Here is a 25,389-nt window from a genome sequence, read left to right on the forward strand (position 1 = left end):
TTGGGAAGGAACAGTAAATTGTGAAAATAAATAAATAAAAAATAAGGCTTGCTTGGTAAGGCTTGTTATGCAGATAAGAGTTGGTCTCCTCTTCTTAGCATGGAAGATGGGATCACCTTTACAAATAAAAATGTACGTCCTCTTCACAAAAGGAAATCTGTGCACTGATTTTAGGCAGAAAGGGGGAGGGCAGAGAGTTCTCTCTGTGTCTGCTATTTCTCAATTGCCTTCATCTCAAAATTATTCTTGTGCCAAAGTGGCATATTTGGGGGTAGCATATGCTGATCCCTTTAAGTGGCTTTAGTGGTGTTGTATAAATTGCCTGCTCTTCTCTCAACCATAGCATGCTGGATTTCCCCCAACTTTCCAAGCTTCTTATTAAGCATGAAATGAAGAGACCTTGGGCAAGTCAAATCCAGAATTCCCCTGAAGTACTAAGAGATCTCCTCTTTCTCCAGAGGACAAGCCACTGGGCCAATAAATAAATAAATAAGCTTTTATATTGTAAGTAAATGCAATAAACAGTAAAGCAAGGAAACAAGCCCATCAAAATTGAGCAAACTTTGCTGAAGTTCTTAACACATTTTATAGCTTTTCAGATTCCCTTGCACATACTATAATCTTTTTCCCTTAACAATACCACACCTCATTATCTTGCATACAAACTTGTACCTCTCTGCCAAGATTGCTATAGTGGAGACTAAATTCGATCAATTTCTTTAATTTCAGGTATATTTAATTACAACTTTTAACCAAAGAAACTTCTGTTTCACAGAGAGAACTGGAGAAAGCAGGAATAGGAGTGTGGATACTTGTTGACTACCCCACATCAGCATTTTAGCACACCAGCAGAATTTGTGAATACATATAACACAACTTTCTACAGCCATACACATCCTTTATACAGTTTCTCAACATGGCAAAAATGAGCACATCCATTAACAGGTCCCAAGATAGCATACAAAAATTAGAAGCAAACGTATATCCACGTGAAATTAGGTTTAGTGACCAGTTTCAATATTCTCTCTTACTTAGAAATGATCTAGCCATTCAATGAATACCCATTAACTCAGATTAATATCACTCCTAAAGGTCTTGGAAATGAATCTTCCAGGTGACATATTGTAAAATATAATCACTGTTGCAATTAAATTTTCAGAATAAATCAACACAAATTTTTATTTTTCATAAATATAAGTGTTAAGTAGAAGTAATGCTAGTTTATTTGGTGAGTACAGTGAACCTGTGTAGGTTTAAGAACATACCCACGTAGAATAAAATCATAAGCTCCTATTATGCTTTACCACTATAAAGCAGAGAAGACAGTTATTTTTTATTAAACTAAAAATAATAAACAATTTAAAATGCAAAATTATATTTAATGTTTTTGAACTTAGCCTCTTAAACCATTTGGGTTAAATTTCTATAAGAATATTCTTTTGGAGGCACCTGGGTGACTCAGGTCATGATCCTGGGATCCTGGGATTGAGTCCCGCATCAGGTTCCCCACAGGGAGCCTGCTTGTCCCTCTGCCTATGTCTCTGCCTCTGTGTGTCTCTCATATATAAAAAAAATTTTTAAATCTTAAAAAAAAAACAAGAATACTCTTTTTAACATATTTAAAGTTATTAGATCAATTTCCTTAATTTCTGGGCAGCCCGGGTGGCTAAGCAGTTTAGCGCCGCCTTTAGCCCAGGGCATAATCCTGGAGACCTGGAATCGAGTCCCACATCGGGCTCCCTGCATGGAGCCTGCTTCTCCCTCTGCCTGTGCCTCTGCCTATCTCTCTTTCTGCATCTCTCATGAATAAATAAGTAAAATCTTTTTTAAAAATTTAATTTCTGGGATTTTTTTAATATTCAATTGATACCATCCTTATTTGAAATAAACCAATCAGAAGAGCTCCTTTAATCTTTAAAGAAATTTCTGCTCAACAGATCCCTTTGAGCACCTCATCAATCAATCATTTCATCTGTTACATATTTTCTCTGCTTTCTTAACCAAGACAGGGCAATTCTTTCCCAAAGTATTTTGTTTACGATATCTATAACTATCTTCATCAAGAGACTCCTTCCTTTGGAGCTGAATGACTGAGATGAGAGCATCTAGATGTTTTATCTGTAAGGCTATACATTTATTCTGGTTTCTACTTCGTTTTTACCATTTTCAAATTGCTCAGCAAGTATTGGAGTTCTGGAAGTAGGGTTATTTCCTACTCGGGTTCATGCTTTTGTATTCAATACTCAATTTCTGGCTTAATATCATTTATAAAAAGTGAAGGTCACATCTGCTTCTAGATCTTCTTTCAAATGCTGTCTAAAGGTCAAATGGGCCTATCCCTGGAGTCTCCACACTTCTCATCCTCTCTTTACTTGAGACTGAACTAGAATCTTATCTACTTTCATAACGCAGATTTGAGTGATAGACTCCAAAAGACCTTATCCAATGTGCAGAGTTTCTCTGACCCCCTCCAATTTCCTATGAAATTCAGGGTCCCTTAAATTATTATTGAGAGCTTCCAATCATGCTGTAATTACACATTCACAAAAGTATTCTAAGTTCCTCTGTAAATTTCTCCTGTCCTGACCGGGCTCTCAGCTCAGAGTGAGACCAAAGCTTGAATTCAAAGGAAGGGGGCTTGTCAGTTTTGAAGGAGGTTTACTTTTAAAAGACAACTGAGCTTAAGAGAGTGCGGCAGGCCAGGAGAGAAGAGGAGAAAATGAGAGGGAAGACAGAGGCAGGGGGAATGGCAGAGTACAGAACTGGGGGAAGCAAGTAGGACGAAGGCTATTATTAGGTTCACATTGTGATTTAGGAGGATCTAAAAGAGAGACAGCATTCAGTTTTTCTTTTCCTTTGGCCAAAGAATCTCTTAAGGAGATTTTGGAAACTGAATGTTTTGGAATGCTTCTTTATGCCAGTTGAGAAATGAGGGCAGTTGGAAGTTGCAAGTTTGGTCCTTGTTTGAACTGAACTTCTTAGTCTCCAGGGCCAGCTTAAGGAAAGAGTTTATTTGAGAGTCAGCACCCATCCCCTTCCTAATTGATTTCCTCTTACTGATGGACAACAAAAATGACAAGGACAGAGAGAGACAGATTTCCACCAATGATATATGCATTTTTTCAAATGTAGATACCTAAGGAGAGTTTCTTAATCCTAGGAAATGAAATAAACTCAACATCTTTGAGTTAGATGAAAGAGATCTAAGTTTCTAACCAATGCAAGATCTACTTACCTCCCTATCATCACTGTCAGAAAGTCTCCAGGCAGAAGGCTCAAAGGACCTAAGAAGGACTTTCTGCTTCCTATTCATGGGCATTGGCCATGGCAGGGAGATCTCGCTCCTAACTGGATCTCGGGAGGAACCTCCAAATCTGCCTAAAACTGTCTCCCCAAATTTCACCAACACAACCTCTTGATATGTCAAAGCTGAGCTTGCTGCTTTCTAGTCTTAAGAGGGAGTACCACCTCACAAACCTTTGGCAGTGTCTCAGAGAAGGAAATGCAAAGTCAGAATTTATTCAGATTTGAATGTTTGACTTAAGGAAGATCTTTCAAAGTCCTGGTGAGGATTGAGTAAGGATCATGAAACAACAGCCCAGGATTTTTTAAGATTGTATTTATTTACTTGTTTGTTAGAGAGCGAGAGAGCATGAGTAGGGGGGAGGGGCAGAGACAGATGGAGAAGCAGACTGCCCACTGAGCAGGGAGCCTGAAATGGAGCTCCATCCCAGGATCCTGGGATCATGACCTGAACCAAAGGCAAAGCTTCACCGAATGAGTCACCAGGTGCCCCAACAGTCCAGGATTGATAGAAATAGCAATATGAGAATTTAAAGGCAAGGAATTCAAAGAACCTTAGGATGGGTTTTTAAGAAAGTTCTACAATTAACCAAACCGTTCTCTTGGGCAGCAGACTCCTGGGGGAAGAAGTCATGCAAATGAAAGCAGGGAAATAGCACAAAGTCATTTTAATATAGACAGTGACCCGTGGCTTCGGTTTCTGGTGTCCAATCTAATTACAAGGGTGGGAGGTCTCAGTTCTCCCATTGCTTCTGTCACTCTTACTTAATTTATGAGTTAAATAAAATCATTTTCATGCATTATTTTATATCTACATGAAAGTCATTGTTGCAGGAATTCTCTGGCTTAGTGCCAGCAGTTCTTACCACTTGGAAGAATGAAGAAGTAGATCAGACAAAGACTGGTGGGCAGCAAAGCAAAGTTTATTGAGCAAGAATATAAACGTCCGGAAGAGGGAGGGAGCCTGAGAAGGTTGCCTTGGAGTTTCTACGTTTAGGGTTTTTTCTTTTGTGGAACTCTCTTAAGCAATCAGGGTACACTGAGTCATGCCAATTAGGGCTTGGGTCACATATCTGACTACCTATTAGGTTAATGTCTATGTGCTGATGGTCTTTTTTGCTGACATCTGGGGGCTTATGTCTTAACTGCCTCTTGCCCTTGATGGTGACAAATGCTTTGTGGTTAATTGTCTTATTTTAGGACATTTTGCAGAAGTCATTTCTGCAAAGGCTGCAAAGCAGAGTGTTAGTGCAGTCCTGTCTAAGCTGTAAAACATGATGTTAGTGCTGTTTTATTTTAGCTGCCCTGACTCCATATTTTCTTGTTGGGGACCCTAACCCTGACTACCTAACTGTCCAACTCATTCCTAACATCATGATTTTATCTCTTTTGAAAATCATCTTTAACAATAGATACTCACTGATGGTAGTTGGAATTCTCATTATTTATATAAAACTCAAAGAAATGAGTGGACACAAATCACTGTGTCCATTGCATATACAGGTCCAATCAGTGCTCACATATGTGATGTGTTCTACCCTTTATAAACCTCCAAAATTGTCTAGGTATTAAAAACTTCATATTGTTCCACATTCCACATCCTTTTTGGCTTCCAAGTAAAATAGTACATCCTCAGTCTGTCATATGTCTATAGCAGGGGTTTTAACCTTTTTTTATGCCATGGATCCCTTTGATAACCAGCAAGGTCTATGGGTCCCTTCTCAAAATTCTGTTTTTAAATGCGTGGAAAAGAAAAAATAATACTGTAGGATTTTTTTTTTTAATTATATTGAGGAGCTGAGGAGCACCTGGGTTTAACACAGCTGGTTACACAACTGACTCTTGATTTCATCTCAGGTCAGATCTCAGGGTTGTAAGATGGAGCCTGTGTTGGATTCAGCACTCAGTAGGGAGTCTGTTTGAGAGTCTTTCCCTCTTCCCACCTTCCAATGTGTATGCACATGGTCTCTCTCTCTCTCTCTCACTCTCTCTCTCAAAAATAAATAAATATTTTTTTAAAAAAGATTTTAAACTTCAAAAAACAATTATATTGAAATATTATCAAAATGATTTTATTTAGGAGCACCTGGGTGGCTCAGTCAGTTAAGTATCTGCCCTCGGCTCAGGTCGTGATGAGCCTAGGATAAGCCCCATGTTGCCCCAGGCTTCAGTCTCCCTGCTCAGTGGGGAGTCTGCTTCTCTCTCTCCCTCTGCTCCTTCTCCTGCTCATGCTCTCTCTCTCTCACTTTCTCAAATAAATAATTTTTTAAAAAATATTTTATTTAAAAATTTGCAATATAGGAATATAAGCAAATCTTTCTTAACCCATTAAATAGCATGTTACAGTAATAAATCAGATAACTTATAAAGCACATAGGATATTCTAAGATAACTGCAAAAGTGTAGTGTGATATAAAAATGTCTGAAGTTCTTTAAAATACAACTATGGTTTGTCATCTGTATTCTTAATTAAAAGATGCACTAAATTTCAGTAAGAGGTGAGTAATAATCAAGATGCATTTTTTTCTTCCCAGTCAAGTTCATAGACCTCTTAACTCTACCCACAGACTTTTAGGAATCCCAAACTCTACCTGGGAACACTTGCTCTGTAGTCATAGACACCCATGGGAAATTTCCACAGGATTTAAAAAAATCAATTTAATGTTAGTCAGATAGAAACCACGTTGCAAAGTAGTAAATACAATATAACTTCATTACTGTAAAAAACAAAAATACAATGTGCCAAGTGCTTGTATCAGGAAAGGAAAGATGTGGAGAAATATATAGGAACTGGTCACTCAGTTGGACAAGCAGAAGTAGAGAAGACAGTTGACATTTTCTTGTTATAGTTGAACATTGTTCAATGTCTTAAAATAAAGATATCCTCTTACAGTTATTGTGGACTAAAGTATGTCCCCCAAAATCCATATGCTGAAACCTTAACTCCCAAAGTGACTGTATTTGGAGATAGGGCCTTGAAAGAGATAATTAAGGTTAAATTACGTCATAAAAGTGAGCACCTAACCCAATAGGACTGGTATCCTTAAAAGAAGAGGAAGAAACCCTAGGTAGCTTGCCCCCCCTCCTCTCTCCTCTCCTCTCTCCTCCCTCCTCCTCCTCCTCCTCCTCCTCCTCCTCCTCCTCCTCCTCCTCCTTCTTCTTCTTCTTCTTCTTCTTCTTCTTCTTCTCTCTCTCTCTCTCTCTCTCTCTCTCTCTCTCTCTCTCCCTTTTTCTCTCTCTCTGCTCAAACACAGAAGAAGCCATTTCAGGACACAACAAGAAGTGAGCCATGTGCAAGCCACCAGACACCAATCCTGCTGGCACTTTAATCTTGAAGCTCCAGCCCCTAGAGCCGTTAGAAACTAGATTTCTGTTGTTTAAGCCACCAGCCTAAGGTATTTTGTTACAGCAGCCTGAGAAACCCTATACAGCAGTTGGGGAGAAGAACATCATTTTTTAAATAGCTGATTTGAAATCCAAACCAAGAGCATTGATTTGTAATAAAAACAGTTATGTCCTGTGGTCAGGATGGCTTTGGTATCCTTAGAGGAAGCTCCCAGGAGCTAGTCCAGCAGAGCCATTGCCACCTGTACCCCTACCCTATCTCTTATATTAAAGTCAGGATCTCACAAAGCTGTGTGACACTCCCAACAACAGAGGCTCCCAACAGGATTCTGACACATTTTCCAGTTCATCTTCACATCAGGAGGTCATGAGCCTTACTGACTACAGCCTAGTCATTTCAAAATCAGTAGATTTTTCCCAGCAAAGAGAAAAAGTGCAAAAACTATTCCCAGCAAAGGGAATAGTGGAACCAACCATCTATTCTGTGGTATCTTGTAATCTTTGGGTGGTCTCCCCTCCCCACCAAACTCCTGGCTTCCTGGCCCTAAGTACTCCTGACTTAAGATATCTTGAAAATCACCAGAAACAGAGTCCTGTAGATCATGCATGAAGCCTTATCTTTCCTGGTTATGCTTTTATTTCAGAGGTCACCCATCCACAGCACTCTAGGAGGCTCATGGCATTAATGAATCCCTTGCTGAATTTACAGTAGCAGCTCTCAGCCTACACATTAGTGCCACTTAGACAGAGATCAGATTTCCTTTTTTAAGTGAAGACTTCAATAGCTCGCAGATCAGCCAGCTGAACTCTATGCTAACAATTTGAAGGGTGGGGGGTCTTATGGAGCCGAAAATAAAAAGCCAAATTCCACCACAACACTTTTCACATTTTGAAATGTTCCCTAAGCTCATTTGAAAAATAATTTCTATTTGCTTTATGAAAAAAAATGGAAGGTCTTGGCTCTAGGTTAAACAGAGAATGCTTCTTAGGATAGTTGCAAAAGTGTTTGATCAGTTGTTTGCAATTAAACTATTACTTACTAGCTGAGAGACATGAAAGTTCATTTCTCTGAACATCACTTTTTCATCTATAAAAAGAGAATGGAAGCACATGGTCTGGCCACCTCCCAGGATTGTTATAAGAATCAAATGAGGGATCCCTGGGTGGCGCAGTGGTTTAGCGCCTGCCTTTGGCCCAGGGCGTGATCCTGGAGACCCGGGATCGAATCCCACATCGGGCTCCCAGTGCATGGAGCCTGCTTCTCCCTCTGCCTGTGTCTCTGCCTCTCTCTCTCTCTGTGTGACTATCATAAAAAAAAAAAAAAAAAGAATCAAATGAGATGATAATCTATGTGAAAACGCTATTGGTGCTGGGGATGTTGTTTAAGACTCAGATGAACTATTTTGTTGGTAAATGCAATGACTGTTTTAATAAATTTTGGGAATTTGGGGAAATATGTCAAATTAGTAATGGTTGAACATGAACTCAAAACACCTAAGTTTCTGATAAAACTGGTACTGGGTCTCTTTAAAATCAGGTCTGCTTGCAGGTATTAAAGGTGAATGGACACAATTAATGAGCTGGAGAAATGAACCCTGTCAGATTTTCTTTCCAGAAAGAGAGGGGTGGAAAACAGCCTTTAAGAAAATAAGTGGGTCCTTGTTCACAGCAATTCCAAAGCTTCCTGGGCCTTTGTGCAAGTCAGGAGTAGGCATATTTCATATTCACAGTAGGCTGGAGGGGGCATGATTTGAAAACACGTTCAGAGAGGTAGACAGGACCTCTTGTTGAGAATCCACTTTGGTCCTTGGGAATGGTATATGGGTAAGTTTGGATGTGTATACAGCATTTGGAGGGAGGGAAAGGTCCCAGCAAATAGCAGCTGGCCAATCAGAGGACGGAAAGAATCAAGGCTACAACTCACACTGTTGTGGAGACTTCCAACAATACTTCATTTGAAAAAAAAAAAAAAACAATACTTCATTTGGGTGCCCAGGATTATCAAGGACTTTGCCATGAGGCTTAGAGTCTCCAGACTCAGCCAATCCTATAACACTCTCCCCCAGACTATACCAGAAACAATGGTGAAGGACAACTGTGGACTCACCAGAGCAGCAACACTCTGAACAATTTATCTTAATAACTCAGACTTAGGAAATGGCCCACTGGAGAAGAGGGATCAATCCCATGGGTAGAAAGAGATTTTCTTGGAAGTCAGACATAGAGCACACAACAGAGGAAGAATGTACTCGCAGAGGTCTTGACCTGGGAAAAAGAGATAGAGATACCCACAAGAGACCAACAGCATGTAAAGAGTCTGAAATCCCTGGGGGCTTTTCCTTAGGATGGAAATATTAATAATTAGCACATAATTTAAATTTTCTTCCTCTTAGTTTCCCTCAATCCTGCACTGCAATCTGACACTCGCATAGAGCCCCGATGGGTCAAGCTGCTGTAAAATAAAGGAGAGGGCAGGGATATGATGCATTGCTTGCCCACTTTCCCCCTTCTGCTGCCTTTGCAAAGACACAGCAATATCCTAGCAAGGGCACTGTGTCTTGTTGCTCAGGCAGGAACCAGCATGACCGGGATCAGGAGAAGAACACAGGGTGCTAGTAGACAACTCAGAGCAGATAAGGGACAATCTGTCCCTATTGCTACCCTATCTTCTTTCCCAAAAATCCTTAAAGGAGATAATACTTTAAGGTAGAGAGAAAACTAAAATTTGGTTTTCATGCTATTTTTTTTTCAATATTTTGTTTTATTTATTCATGAGACACACAGAGAGAGAGAGGCAGAGACACAGGCAGAGGGAGAAGCAGGCTCCCTGCAGGGAGCCTGATGTAGGACTCGATCCCAGGAGCAGAAGGCAGACGCTCAACCACTGAGCCACCCAGGTCTCCCTATTTTCAAGTTATTTGAGAAATCTTTAAGAAGTTTAACACCTTTGGTAGCTAATAAATGCTTTCTAAAGTCTTTGGCTTCTTCATGAAAAGTTGTCTACACAGTCATGGGATAAAAGGACTATGTGACAGCAATTCACGTAGACCCCAAGCCTGTCCTAAGAAGTATATCTTCTCCCTCACTAATGCACATGCATGCATGCACACATACCACACATACATCACACACACACACACACACCAGACAGCAGAACCCAGGATTTATATATCCTGTCCAGCTTTCTGGCTGGAGAACTCAACTGAGGAATTCATTGCAAGGATCCTCACCTTGTGTGAGGTCAAATACTCAGTCTATCAGGTTGTGTGATTGCGTAACTCAACTCCCTGATATGGGTTTGCTGGGTATGTCACTTGGGAACTGGGTTAGGATTATACCTATATATGCACCAGGTGGTATTGTTAGGTAAGGGTTGGTAGCATCCAAATCCATAGCAGATATCTGATAATATTTATTGACAATATTGTTAATGCTGAGGACCTTGATCGCAGTATGTCTGATCTTGAGATAAACTCCAAGATATATACACAGGAGAAGCCAAAAGTCCACCAGTATCACCAGGAAACAAGAATACGGGTCTAGCCAACTGTGAGGAAGCTTCCATGTACCAATCTTAGGTACAGATAAACTAATTTGAAATTTGGCTTTAATATTTGGAAACTGAATGTTTTCAAAATAATTTATTTCTTAACTAAATTAAGACAAATGGCTTTAAACTTCTTTGTGTTTGTGTACCTGTATACAGGTACAACATGTTATCCCCACTCAAAGGACAACAATAACTTGGTAATTTCTAGCTTGAGCCAAGTAATTCATCAAGTAAATGTAGATCCTGATATTGATAAAGCCAGTAGTCACAAAATGGTGGCATTGAATGGGCATTTTTACAATAGAAGAACACATCTCCAGGACTCTCAGCAGCAAAAAAACCAAATGCCTTCGTTGGGCAAGAAGTAAATGACCTTGTAATTTCCTGTAATTATTGCCCTAGTGTGGACCTGAGTAGGCCTCTTTCCTTCCAACCAGGTGGACTCTTGTTTCAGCCCAACATTCTCCAGCCCTCACAACTGAATTCAATTCTATTCCATTTTTTTATTGAGGTTATGCTAGGTATAGGATTCATACCTGAGGCTACAAAGATAATGCTGATAGTAGTAAATGCCATCTTATCATATTCATTTTGCAGACAAGCAAACTGATACTCAGGGAGGGGACTTCAGCTGCAGCAAAGAAATAATGGCCGAAGTAGGATATAGAAAAGGGCTATGTGATCCACAGAGTCCATGTCATGGCCAGCACTGCCTAATCATCCTAATCTGGAGGATGTGCACTCTTGTTCTCCATCTACAGAAGACATGACTATAGCATCTTCTACATACCCTGAACCATGAGCATCACCCCTAGAGTGAGGTCTGTCCTGTGTCCCCTTCCCACTTTGCCCTGCCTCCTCTTCTCAGCCATACATTCCAATTCTCTTGGACAGTGGGAGGGCTGGCCCCAACCCCAAGCTGAGCTTGCCCGACTCTAGCCAGCTTCCTGCCAAGATTTCAGCCTCCTGTTCCCCCAGAGTTCAGGTCCCTCGTGCCTGACTTTGAGGCAGCACGGAGCAGTTCAGAAGTGCTTACACATAGGCTCCCTTCTCTGTGGCTCAGTTTCCTTATCTATAAAATGGAAGTAATATTATCCCTCCTAAGGTTGAATGAAATCATCTATGTAAAGTGTTCAGCACAGGGCATGTCTCTTGGGGGCTCCCATCTGCCTGTGTCTCTCAAGATTGTGCTTGGCCAAGAAGATTAGACCACCCTCCTCGCATAGCATTAAGGGAGCTTCACTTGGATTTGTCTGATCCTTGGATGCTATACACTGTCAGGTCCAGGGCCCACCTCTGAAACCAAGACAATTTCTTCAGCCTACATCCTATCAGCCTAGGAGGCAGGGCTCTACTTTCCCTCCTGACAGCCTTGGCTGAGGCCCTAGCATGCCCACTCTGGTTGCCACACTTCAGAACAGCACTGTTCAACAGAATTTTCTGGGGTGATGGAATTCTTCTATATTTGTGCTGCCCAAAATGGATGCCAATGGCCATAAGTGGCTATTAGAACTAGAAATGTGATAAGTACAATTAAGGAACAGAAATTTATAACTCTTTTTCATTAATTTTAACTTAGGAGCATCTGGGTGGCTCATCAGCCAGGCATCTACCTTTGGCTCAGGCCATGATCCCAAGGTTGTGGGATCAAGACCCACATAGGGCTCCCTGCTTCTCCCTCTCCCTCTGCTGCTCCCCTTGCTTGTGCACTCTCTCTCTCTCTCTCTCTCTCTGTCAAATAAATAAATAAAATCTTTTAAAAAATTAATTTTAACTTAAATCACCACATGTGGCTGGGGCTAATGACTATCATATTATCATATTGGACAGTGCAGGTGTAATGCATGTGCAACCAGGTGTGCTCCCTATGTCTCTGCTCCCAGACATTACTTCACTTCACATAAGGTTGCTTAGCCACTCATGGTCAAGTCCAGCCCCACAGGTAATTCACCACACGCTCATTGGTTCCTGTAGATGAGCCTATATTTGTGTCTAGTACATTTGCCTCTGCCTGGAGAAATCCACCTCCCAGGTACAATGCCTTCTAGGGGTCACTGGAAGGTGAAGAGGAAACAGACAAGCAATCTAGCAGTGGGCCTGTAGCAGCCAGAGCTGAGAAGGGGGTGTATATAATTACATATCCCAGAGCCGGTGAGGATTAGAAGTGCTACAGAAGTGAATGTCAGGCAACATGATATTCCACAGGTGTGAAAGTAGCATTTCTATAGGGTTGGCCAACACTCTCTAAATCAAAAATATCTGCTGCTGAAGAAAAAAAATAATAAGAGTGAAGTGAATCATAAGCTGGAGTAAAATAGGAAAGACCACATAGGGTAGTCAAGACAGGAGACCATACACTGCTCTAAAGGTTAGATCCTTTATCAAAGAAACATGATTTAAATAAAAAATAGACATTGGAAAAAGCAAAATAGATTTTACAGATGAGGAAACTGAGGCTTAGAAAGGTTATTTACCCAAGTTCAGGCAGCTTAGAAGACATGTAAACCAAGCTATGACCCCAGGCAGTAGGACTGAGATCCTCATCTTCAATGACCCAGTTCACAAGAGGGGTCACCATGCACACAGCAGAAAAGGTCTTTTAAATGATCGAGACATCAAGTGAATGTGGAAAGGAATGAAATCAAAGCAATTTTAGTACCTAATGGATGTAGCAGACCCAAGAGCAGAAGTGAGATTCAGGAATGCGGATCTGATTTAAGATTCAAGATGATGAGTAGGGTTTTGATGTGTTAACTATAAACTGCAGGGAGATAACTATGTGAAAATGATCAAAAGTCTCTCAAAGTCAACCAGAGACATGGGACTAAATCTACGGGGAGTTTAGGGCTGGGGATAAAAATATAAATTAGGGGATTGTTACAAAGTGAACAAAATCTCAAAAAAAAGAGAACATAAAGAGAAAGCAGCAATGTCCAAAGTGTCCCCAGATAGGAGACATTGGCAGAAAACTGACACTAATTTTCCAGCACGTATCACTTTGCCAGGAGTTGTGCCAATCATTAATATGCCTCCTCATCCACACAACGCATAGCTTCTTGGAGAAGAGCTATGAGAGCAAACGCTTGTCTTCTGCCCCCTAATATCTATTCTCTCTTTCTCTAAACAACACCCAACAGTTTACACTCAGGATTTTTTTTTAATTGGAGTTCAATTTGCCAGCATATAGCATAACACCCAGTGCGCATCCCCCCAAGTACCCTCCTTCAGTGCCCGTCACCCAGTCACTCCAACCCCCCACCTACCTCCCTTTCCATTACCCCTTGTTCATTTCCCAGAGTTATGTTTCTCTCATGTTTTGTCACCCTCACTGATATTTCCATTCATTTTCTCTCCTTTCCCTTTATTCCTTTTCACTATTTTTTATATTCCCCAAATAAATGAGACCATATAATGTTTGTCCTCCTCCAGTTGAGTTATTTCACTCAGTATAATACCCTCCAGTTCCATCCATGTCAAAGCAAATGGTGGGTATTTGTCGTTTCTAATGGCTAAGTAAAATTCCATTGTATACATAGACCACATCTTCTTTATCCATTTATCTTTCGATAGACACCGAGGCTCCTTCCACAATTTGGCTGTTGTGGACATTGCTGCTAGAAACATCGGGGTGCAGGTGTCCCGGCGTTTCACTGTATCTGTATCTTTGAGGTAAATCCCCAGCAGTGCAATTGCTGGGTCATAGGGCAGTTTTATTTTTAACTCTTTGAGGAACCTCCACAGTTTTCCAGAGTGGCTGCACCAGTTCACATTCCCACCAACAGTGCAAGAGGGTTCTCCTTTCTCCACATCCTCTCCAACATTTGTTGTTTCCTGTCTTGTTGATTTTCCCCATTCTCACTGGTGTGAGGTGGTATCTCTTTGTGGTTTTGATTTGTATTTCCTTGATGGCCAGTGACACAGAGCATTTTCTCATGTGCTTGTTGGCCATGTCTATGTCTTCCTCTGTGAAATGTCTGTTCATGTCTTTTGCCCATTTCATGATTGGATTGTTTGTTTCTTTGCTGTTGAGTTTAATAAGTTCTTTTTTTTTTTTAATTTTTATTTATTTATGATAGTCACACACACAGAGAGAGAGAGGCAGAGACACAGGCAGAGGGAGAAGCAGGCTCCATGCACCGGGAGCCCGACGTGGGATTCGATCCCGGGTCTCCAAGATCGCGCCCTGGGCCAAAGGCAGGCGCCAAACCGCTGCGCCACCAGGGATCCCTAATAAGTTCTTTATAGATCTTGGATACTAGCCCTCACTCGAGATTATGCTCCTCCCACGTTCAGCCTAAGGCATCCAGGGGAGCTCCATTCTGCAAGGTTGGGTCATGTGGTCTAGCCTAAGCCAGTCAGCACCTCCCACTCTGCTACCCTTAGTGATTGGTTCAGGCACAGGTGCAAGACCCAGTCATCTTCAGGGAGCTCCAGGGAGCCTTTGCCAGGAAGGCTGGGATGGAGGCAGACAGGCTTTCCTTTGGGATGCAAACCTGGGGTGTGCAGTGCATGGAGGCCTACAGCCATCTCGCTACCACTTGAAGTCCAAGATGGAGTCAAAACTGGAGAATCAAAAAGGAACAGAAGAAATTGGGTCCTGATATGGCCTTTTAGTCATGGATCAAAACATGCCTAAAATGGGAATCAGGGGCCTCTCCATTTAATGTAAGCCAGTGAATTCTGTTTGGGATGAGTTTCCTAGCCTTAGCAACAGAAGGATTCCTACCTGATACAGAAATGATCCCTATTTTCTAGCTGAGGTAAACAAGGCTCCAAAAGATGAGCTAACTTGCACAAGTTTACAGGTTTATTAACCTAACCACGCCAGGATCTGAAGTCACTTCTTCACTTCAGCTTGCTAAAAGGAGCTGCTGGGGATTAGTAATTGACCCCAATGTGATAAACACGTGAAAAAACAAAGACCAGAAAGAGAGGAGTGAAGCAAGGCCAGAGAGTGGAGAACATTGTAAATGATTCCACTGTAACAAGATTCAGTGATTTACATACATTAACTCATTTACTTTTCACAACCACCTGTGATTTAGGTACAATTTATATTCCCATTTACCCTTGAGAAAACCAGGTCACAAGAGGTTAAGTGACTTGCCAAATTCACATAAATTGTGAGAGGTAGAATTCAGATTTGAATGCAGTATCTGTCTCTTAACCATTAAGCTTTACTTCCACTCAAGCCCATCAGTTTTTGACTTAAAACTTACCTGTCATCTATGAGCTATAATAAAAAACGTGCTAGAAACAGGAATGTAAATAGGTATGGCCTTTGGAGGCAACTCAACAGAATCTGTCAAAATTTTAAACACTCGCCCCCTGTAATCTGGCAATTCCATTTTTTGGCATCCATCCTAGTGGAGGACTTGCAGATATGGACAACAAGACACATAGAACAGTCTTGCAGCACTGCTTTTGAAAGAGGGAAATTGGAAAGAGTCTAAATGTCCATCGAGACTAGATTTCTTAAATTAATTCTGACAAATCCATACAATGGATTACCATCAAGTCATTGTAAAGAACAAGGTCAATTTTTATGTGTGGCATGGGAAATTCTCCAGAGTACAGGGTTAGGCAAAAAGGGCAAATTGCAGAATGCTCTGTACAGAATGAGGCAGGGATTTAAACATTTAGGTTGAAAACAACAAAAAACAGAACAGTACTTTCGCATACGAAGCAAGGCTCCATGGCAAATAGCTGTGGGGGTTTCTGGGTTTAATGACGGCAAATGATGGTCCCTGGAGACTCCTAAGAGGCCAGGTAGTAGATGTTACAATTAATCACCAAGAGCCAAAAGAGTCACAGATGTGCTTGGTGTATAGGAAGTGCCAGGATTTTAGAGAAACTGGAAGGATATCCTGCAGAATAACATGGTGGCAAACGAGGAAGGACTTCTGGGGGATGTGGCATAGAATATGGAATAATGCTCATCTCCACACTGACCCTTGGCTCCTGACTTTTCAAAAGGTTGTCCTCATCCCACAGAGAGCTGGCCCTGTGGTCGTTGAAAGCCACTCAGCTTGTTAGGAATCAGATACTGGATGATGTGCCGTGCAAGTCCAGAGATCTTTCACTCTCATCTTGGTCCACTCTGAATCATTGATCCTCCAGTTGCTTTCCAAGGGTTTTCAAAGGGGGTCTTAATCTCTGACACAAACTGTACAAACAAATCAGGGACACGTCACCAGATTCCAGGGGTCCCCAAGACAGGCCCAAAGACAGGGCACGTGGGTTGTTCTCAATAAGAGGCTTTTGTCTTGCATGCTCTCAGAAAGTTCCGCCTGGGTTTTTTTTATTTTAAAGTCTGAGTATTTTTCTACATTCTGTTTCATTGCAGCTGCCCACCCATAAATTTATGTATTTTTTTATTCGGCCCCTTCTCCCATGCCATGGCATCTCAGTGGTACATTCTAGCCCTTTGCATAATTTGCTGTTGTCTGCCCTTAGTTTGGGAGGCTAAGGACCGCAGCGCGGAGGGGAGCCGCATTCCTGCGGGGATGCCGCCCTCTGCAGGCCACCGCCGGGCACCGCACATTAGGAGGGAGGCCCGACCAGAATCCAGGCAAAGGACAGCAGCTCCGTTTTGACTATTACACGGCTCATCTCATTTAATTCCCACAAAAGCCCCTGACATCACACAGCTCACAAGTTGCAAAAACAAGATCTGAGTCCAAGCGCTCTGCACCCACTACCTGTCCTGCCAGCCCCTATTTTATGCTGACTCCAAAGAGGGACGTTAGCTCACTTTTTAAGCAGCTGAAGCATGACAGGCATCTTATATACATGGCCTCATTTAATCCATCTGTCAGCCAGAGGTCACTGCAGTTATTGAAAAAACCTCATTTGCTTACCTGTGGTCTTGTGACCAGTAAGTCGGCTCTCTCTGGGTCCAACGTGTTGGCTTTGTCCCGGTGTCACTCCCTTCAGAAGGCCGTCGCTCAAGGAGGGCACAGGTGCCCGACAGCCTTCAGCTGCTACACCTTCAGAATTGGGCAGCCTTTGCCCAAGGCCACAGCTCTCCTGAGAGGGGAGGGGGCGTGGGGACCTGTTGGGTGAGGACAGGAGAATCGGAGAGAGAAATGTTTAATTTGTTTATTGTTTTTGAAAAATCACTAACCTCAGTGCACTCCAGCAACAGCCTGGGCTGCATCACACCTATAGGCTGGTCTGCATTTGTGGCACACAGAACGGGTATGCAGACTTGCAGTTGCTGCATTTTGTCTCTATGCACTCCGGCCCAGGGATGACTTTCTGACACACTGCATACTGCTTAATTACATTTTACTTTCCTACTTTTGTCCTTTATAAAAGTTATATTGTTTTATAAATGTAAAATGGTGCATCTGCTATGAAAAATAATATGGAAGCTCCTCAGAAAGTTAAACATAGAGGGTCAACTGAGTGGCTCAGTTTGATGAAGCGTCAGACTCGATTTTGCTCAGGTCATGATCTCTGGGTCCTGAAATCTGGCTCCTCAATGGACTCCGCACTCAGCCGGGAGTCTGCTGGAGATTCCCTCCCTCTCTCTGCTCCCCATCCATTTGCACACATGCAAGCTCTCTCTCTCACTCATAAATAAATAAATAAAATCTTTTTTTTAATTTAAAAAAAATTTTTAATTAAACATGCAATTACCCATGATCCAGTAATTCCACTTCTTGCTATATACCCAAAAGAATTGCAAACAGATATTTGTACATCTGTATTCATAGGAACACTGATTCACAATCACTAAACGGTGGAACAGCCCAAGGGTCCAGCAGCACTTGAATGGATAAACAAAACCTGGGATATACATACAATTGAATATTATTTAGCCTTAAAAAGGAAGGAAATCTTGACATATGCTACAGCATGGTTGAATGTTGAAGACTTAAGCTAAGTGAAATAAACCAGTCACAAAAGGACAAATCCTATATAGGGTATCTGGAGTGGTCAAATTCACAAAATAGATACAAAGTAGAATGGCTGGGCAGGAAGGTAATGGGAGTCAGTGTTATTCATAAGTATTGAGTTCCAGTTTGGGGAGATGGAAAGTTCTGAAGATGGACGGTGGTGATGGTTGCACACCCATGTCCTTAATGCCACTAAACTGTACTTAAAAATGGTTAAAACAATAAATTTTATGTTATGTATATTTTATTACAATTTAAAAAAGAGTTCTGCATTTTATTGGTTCTTATGTGTGTATCAGCAGGATAGTAAAGAGGGCATTTCCAAATATTTGTTTTTAAAAGGAAACATTACATGCAGAACAAGGTATCTAGAGTCTTACCCTTAGTGTTTTACAGCATATTTTATTTTGTCTGGAGACTTTCTGGCACCCTTTGAAATATGTGGAGACACCTAAGCATCACTAATGAAGGGCTGGGGATGGTGGGGGCACAGAATGGAAAACCCTGAGGGCCTAAGAAAATGTACATTTGAGCTTGTGGGGATTGGGACTGAGGGAAGAGCTACCCAGGGTCAATTTAACTTGGACCTGAGCTAGCACGTCTGGGACTACATTTTATGTTTATGGAGCTTCTCACACTTTGTGATGCAAAAGCACTCCGCACATGGAGTCCGTTCCCAGGAGGTGGCTACGGCAGAGTGGAAGAGGAACTAATGGAGTCTTTTGGGATTTGGCCACTGAAGCACTGTCAATGTGACATAGGGCAAATGTCTTAACTTCTTTGCATCCCATTCACCTCAGTTTATAATACAGGGATAATATTTGCCCATCTTATTATGAATACCTCTTATTTCCCGGACATCTACCATGGGCTAGGTATTTGGCAGACATTTAATCTTTTTATCATTAATCATTTGATCTTCACCTGTGAGATAGGCCTCTTATGTTACTAATTAGGATGCCAGAACGGATGGCATTGGTCCCCCAGCCATGTCGTGGCTCATTGGAGGGCATCTACATGGCTTCCTGGGTCTCTCTGGCTGCTGGAGTCTTCTCTGCCCACAAAGAGAGTTAGAGCCCCAGGAGCAACCCTCAACCAATGAAGGATGGGAGTTGGTGGATAAACACCCCAGCACCTGCCCTCTGCAGTAGAACAATCCAAGGATGTCTATCCTATACAGGCTCTCAGAGTCCCCGTGGGACTGAGACCCACTATAAGCCTTCCTCCCTCCCTGCCTCACATCCCCCCACCACCCCACCATCTATGCTTTCTGAAATCAGTTCCCAAATAAATTACTTGAACTCAAATACTTGTCTCAGGACCTCCTTTAGGGGGAACCCAAAGTAAAACAGCAACTGAGTTACTTGCCTATAATCTCATAGTTAGAAAACTCAACCAAGCCGCACTTGACAACCCACTCCCTCTGAACCCAGAGTCCCTCTGCCTTTGGAAGGGTGGGCACTTAAGTGAGCCAACACAGATGAAGACGGGAGCATGCTACAAAGTAAGTGATCCCAGTGCTTTCATTTGATGACCATGTTAGTCCTGTGAGGTAGATAAACAGGTTCATTTCATGCCCACTTTACAGGAAACTGAGGTTTGGAGGCTTGCACAAAGTGACTGGCAAATAAGTGACAAATGGCAAGATGATTCTGTGCTCTTCCAGGTCCATTCACCATGTGCTCAGAAGGCTACCACTATTTGACTTCATCTCCCAGGCCCCTCACCCTGCGGCTTCTGTTGCATTCAGCCAATGGAAGCCGTGGGAAGGAAGAGAGAAGAGGAGATATTAAAGCCCTACCCTCTCTGATGGCTGTCATGTGACAGTGGCTGCACTCCTCCACCTGAGCCATGGCTCTTCCCCAACCACTCAAAGGAGAAAGAAGAAAAGAAAAGAGGAGAAAAGAAAAGAGAAGAGACTTGAGAGAGAAGGAAGGAAGGAAGGAAGACAGAGAGAAGGAGCCTTGACAGAGGAAGGAAGGAGGGAAGGAAGGTGGGAGGAAACATTTGGACTTGCCTAGGTTTCATTAGAAATCTAGAATCCTGGAAAAGAGGGGAGGAAATGATCTGAGTTTGCTAAGACCCCAGAGCGCTTGGCAAGCGCCAGTCTGCCATGTGCCCATACCAGGGCTCCAGCTCTCAGCAGGTGTGGGCGGCCACACCGCCTTCCTGGCCACTCAGCGTGTGCCAGGCTTCTGGCCTGGCGTTCCAGGAGTTCCGCATCCTCAGCCCACACCCCTGTAAGTCTATACACGATCCCTTCATTATACTCCCTTCAATTCATCCCGCTGAGGTGCCACTCTCCTTGTTGCTGGGACTCTGACCGACCCTAGGGGTTTAGCAACCAAAAAGAGGAAGAGAAAAAATAAAGGATTAAGGAACGAACAGCACTCTCCGCTGCGCGAAGTCTTCTGCATTCATGATCCTCACAATAAGGCGGGGAGGTGGGTATTATCCAGATTCCCATTTCGCAGACCTGCGTGTTAGTCAGTTAGGAAACCAACAGTCCGTCCTCTCTTCTCTTCAGCACAAACACCACACTGTTCTCCAGCCTGACTCGCCGTTACTGGAAATAACTGTTGGGGCCGGAGCCCTCCTACCTTGCCCTGGGCACGTCAGGAAACCCAGAACACCCTGCCTGTGGCCCTTTGTGGCAAAGGAGCATTCCATGAATGGCAACTGCCAGCCTTTCCCTTCTGTGAGGGAGGCAGGGTTGTATGTGAATGTGTGATGCCTGGCAGGGAGCCAAGAATAAGAGCAGGAAATGGGGGCCCGAGGGAGATGCTGCCATGAACGCGCAGGGAAGGGGGCAGGATAAACAGAGGACTTGCAATTCTGCAAAGCACTCGAGAGGCCGCTGGGTTAGGGACAGCCCTGGGGAGAGCTGGGGGTATCAGGACAAGGGGGAGACGGCTTGGCAGGTCGGGAGACTAAGTGCTGGTGGAACAATTAGAGGGCGGGGCAAATGAGTAGGAAACCACAGAATAATGTGAAACCCAAAAGCAGGCATCTGAAATGTGAGAGAAAGAAAAAGAAAAAGAAAAAAAGAAAGAAAGAAAGAAGAAAGAAAGAAAGAAAGAAAGAAAGAAAGAAAGAAAGAAAGAAAGAAAGAAATTATAAGGCAAAACATAGGCAAGCAGAGTGTATGCTTAGTAGCTGAAAATATTTAAAACAACATTTTGGAATGAGAAACATATGGAATAAAAGGCAGCTGTCACTTGAGTTAGCACCTTGAGAAGTGTGACTTGTCCCCGGGGGGATCTGGAGGAGGGAAGAGTCCGGAAGAGCGAGTTCGGAATGCTGAACGAAGCTGTGGAGCTGAATGGGCACAGAGGGGCTTCCCCTGTGTTTGACAGTTAGGAACAAGCTCAGAAAGTCGAGATTTCATGAGGCCCGTTAAGGATGTACAAACTATATTCTCCCAATTCTCCTCCTATCTATGGCTTACTCATTGTAAATGATTTCTAGCTATTTAGCATCCACAATCCAGGAACTTCACGTAGATTATCCCAAATTCTCCCAACAACCCGCAGGTGCTATTATTGTCCCATTTTACAGGCTTGGAAACTGAGGCAGAGAATGTGCATAACTTGCCCAAGGTCATATACACAGCTGGCAAGAGGCTGAGTAAGGAAGTAAACCCAGGTCACCATTTTTCCAGGCAAATCCCATTACCCCAGGGAGCAGCCCAAAACCTAGGCTTTCTAGATGCTTCCAATCCTGTTTTCAGAAGGGAAAACAGAACATGGGAGAGGGGATTGACACACAGAGGAAGTGATGGAACTCGAGCGGAGTTCTGTGGGGTCTGAGAAGAGAAAGCCTTCAGACAACTGAATCGAGTGCCTCCATCTAAACGCCAGAGGATCCTTCTAATCTCACAGCCAGGGCAGGAGGGTAGCACATTTTTTGAGCACAGGAGCATATATTCCTACCATCCATATATTCATTTGCCCGTTCAACAAACATTTTTCAAGGGCCAAGAGCCACATACCATGAAAATATTTTTTCAATAAACACCTGGAAGGTGCTTGATTTGCGTTTCCTTTGGATTTGATCTTTCTTTTTCATCTGCGTGTGTTTCCATCTACTTCACTGAATCAGGTCCTCAAATGCTCCTTCAAAACCTCAGTTCAACTAATAATCAGCATACAGCTATCTTTAGAACATTTATGATCAAATAACAGTCCTTGGCTTTTTCCAGTTGTAATTGTGTTTTCTGTTCAGTAATACTGGCAGCTCTGGAAACATGTATTTTCTTTAGCAAATATGAATAGTGAAGGCCTCTTAGATTCCCTTTTTCTGAGCTAAGGAGGGTAATTGAAAGGGTGCCTTGTGAAGGCTCTGAAAAAAACATGGGTTTGACAAGAGTTTTATTAGAAATCTAGAAACCGGGGCTGGGGGAGGCAAGGAGGAGAATAAAATCATAAAAATTTGCCAAATCCTAAGACACTTTCCCCATTTGGTCAGACTAAGTGCCAGGTTCCTGATGGCCTACTCATCAATAAACTTTTTCTGGGTCATATATGATCCCTAAAACATAGTGGCTGAAAACAATAAACACAGCATGGCTCACGATCCCAACCCTGTGTCTGCCAGGTGGTGGTCTGGGCCTCTTTGGCCAGGCCTGGTTGCTCTAGGATGCCACACACATTCCCACATTGGAAACTCACTTGTGCTGAGAGGGGCCTCTCTCCTCTCAGGGGGGCTAGCCTAGGCTTCTTCACAAACCACTGGAAGGTTCTCAACAGCAATTGAGGCAAACCCCAAAAGACAAGCCCTTTTCAAGACTCTTCCTTCACGTACTCCTGTCCCATTGCCCAAAGCCAGACATGAAGCCAAGTCAGGTTCAAGAGGTGCAAAAACCGACTCAACTTCTTAATGGGTAGATCTACAAAATATTATGGTCATTTTGTTTTCTTATTCCCTCAGCTGCTGAGAGTTTTGCTGGCTGAGGACCCTCAACTGTCAGCCCATTCCAGAAATTGCTCCCTGAAGAAAGCCACCTCACTCAAAGATTTTCCCCTCTTCCCAGAGGTAGCCTGCAGTGGTAACTGGAAAATACAGGGACATAACAGTGCAGCCCCTTGCCCAAACTTGAGACAAGTCCGAGGAGCCAGGTCAGCCTCAGAGCACCCACAGCTGTCAGCCAAAGCTTTCGTTGAACCCAAACTGCAACCAAAGGCTACTTTCTGTCCAATCTTGCTTCCCTCCCTCCCACAGCAGGTGTGGGTTCTGAGTACACTCCCCAGCAGACCTATTGCCATTTAATCTCCATCCCAGTGGCTGCTAAGGGGGGACATCTGGGACTGCATATCCTGCCTGCCCACAGGCAGTGAGAACCCCGTTACCTTTGATATCAGGATGTTTCAGTCCCTGACAAAGCTGGAGGTAAAACTGGTAAAAATCACCACGCACAGTGAACCAGAATGGGATCCTGGTGGAAGAAAGGGTACTAATGGGTGCCACATATCAGGCTTTTGAAAAATACGGAGAAAAAAGGTGAAAATAGTCATTATAAAGTTAATGGAACTAAATAGCTATTGCTGGAGAACTATGTATGCTTTGAAAATAGACAACAAAAGTCTGAGAATAACTAAAAATCAACTAAAACCTAGGTACAAAAGCACAAGAACCTCTTTAGCACCATATAAAGAAATGCTCACCTTACTGCAGCCAGAGATTGGAGCAGGGGTGGAGGAAACCTGGGTGGCTCAGCGGTTGAGTGTGTGCCTTTGGTTCAGGTCATGAATTCGGGCTCCTGCGATGAGTCCCACATCAGCCTCCTCGCAGGGGGTCTGCTTCGTCTCTACCTCTCTCTGTGTGTCTCTCATGAATAAATAAATAAAATCTAAAAAAAAGAAAAAACAAAGATTGGAACTCAAAACTGGAAGGAGTTTTGGCTCCCAATGCCTTTGTGAAGAAGAGCCACTATGTCAGCTTAGATTTTTACATGAGAAAAAAGATAAATCTCTACCTGATTTAATATATCATTATTTGGGTTCTATTTCATATTAGTCCAAGCTATACCCTGCTTAGACTGAATGTGTGAGTTTCCCAAAATTCAACTGCTGAAGTCTAATCCCCAGTGTGATGGTATTAGAAGGTGGGACTTTGGTGATACCTGGGTGGCTCAGTCATGCCTGACTTTTGATTTCAGCTCTGGTCTTGATCTCAGGTCATGAGTTCAAGCCTCTGGCTCTGGTGTGGAGGGAAAGAAAGAAAGAAGGGAAGAAAGAAAGAAAAGGAAGGAAGGAAGGAAGGAAGGAAGGAAGGAAGGAAGGAAGGAAGGAAAGAAGGAAAGAAGGACTTTGGAGAAGTGCTTAGGTAATGAGGATGGGACTCTTGGGAGTGGAAGTAATGTCTTTACAAGAGCCAAGAGAGCTCCCTCACTCCTTCCAACATGTGGTAACATAGGCAAGGCAACAGTCTGAAACCCAGAAGAGGGCCCTCACCAGAGCTTGTTCATGATCTTGATCTTGGACTGCCAAACTCTAGAACTGTCAGAAATGAATTTCTGTTGTTGATAAACCACCTCATTTATAATATTTTGTTAGAGCAGCCCAAATGGACTGACACACCCTAACTATCAGCCCCCACCTTACTTCACATCAACCAAAAAAGAACAGAGCTGGGGCTTCCAGTCTGGGAGGGATGTAGCTCTGACAACTTCAGCCCCCACGCACATGGACAAGTGCTAAGAGGCATACACGTGTGCCCACAAGGCGGCTGGCTGGAAAGCACTGTAGAAGGTCCACAAAATCTTCTGTTCCCTGAATGTCTAAAAGGTTTACAAGTAGACTTTCTTTGCTCCTTAGAGAATCCATGCCTTAGTCACACCTGTTTAAGAAATGTGCGACGTGACTTGTTTGTTCAGCTTACTACCTCACAGCTATTCCTCCGGGTGACATCTGCTCTTCTACAAGAGCCTTTCTTCTGTGGACTTGGGCAAAGTTTGCCAGGGGGAGACACAAGACCCCGCCAGTCACTGGCTGGTGGAGAAAGGAAAGCGGGGGGGGGGGGGGGGCATTTGCCAGGTCATCCCAAAGAAAAAATGACAAGCCATCTGAGAAGTGGAAAGGGGAGTTAATAAGGACCCTCGTTATCAGCTTTATGGTTGCTACAGCTGAAGTAGAGACCAGCAGGGGTATGAAGCCGAAAGTACTGCTCCACTCTTTCCCTCCTGCATTCAGTTTACACACCCGGTCTTAGGTATAACTGCAGATTTCCTTACACCCCCCACCCCTGCAACACCACTACCCCCCAACACACCACCAAACACAGGCAACC

The 25,389-nt window shown here is 43.0% G+C and overlaps 1 protein-coding gene across 2 annotated transcripts in view; it reads right to left on the reverse strand.

The window, feature by feature from the left end:
* LOC144323023 (uncharacterized) overlaps positions 1-25,056 on the reverse strand; it is a 45,609-nt gene extending 20,553 nt beyond the window's left edge. The window contains exons 1-2 of one of the 2 annotated variants that reach the window (XR_013388581.1): positions 23,766-25,037; positions 17,059-17,252 (exon numbers count right to left, since the gene is read on the reverse strand). The gene's annotated coding sequence lies outside the window, so the exon portion shown is untranslated. Of the gene's footprint in view, positions 1-17,058; positions 17,253-23,765 lie in introns of both variants that reach the window. The other variant, XM_077913206.1, reaches the window with a different exon arrangement.
* Positions 25,057-25,389: the final 333 nt, after the last annotated feature.

The sequence above is a fragment of the Canis aureus genome, chromosome 11 (assembly GCF_053574225.1).
Source record: "Canis aureus isolate CA01 chromosome 11, VMU_Caureus_v.1.0, whole genome shotgun sequence".
NCBI lineage: Eukaryota > Metazoa > Chordata > Mammalia > Carnivora > Canidae > Canis > Canis aureus.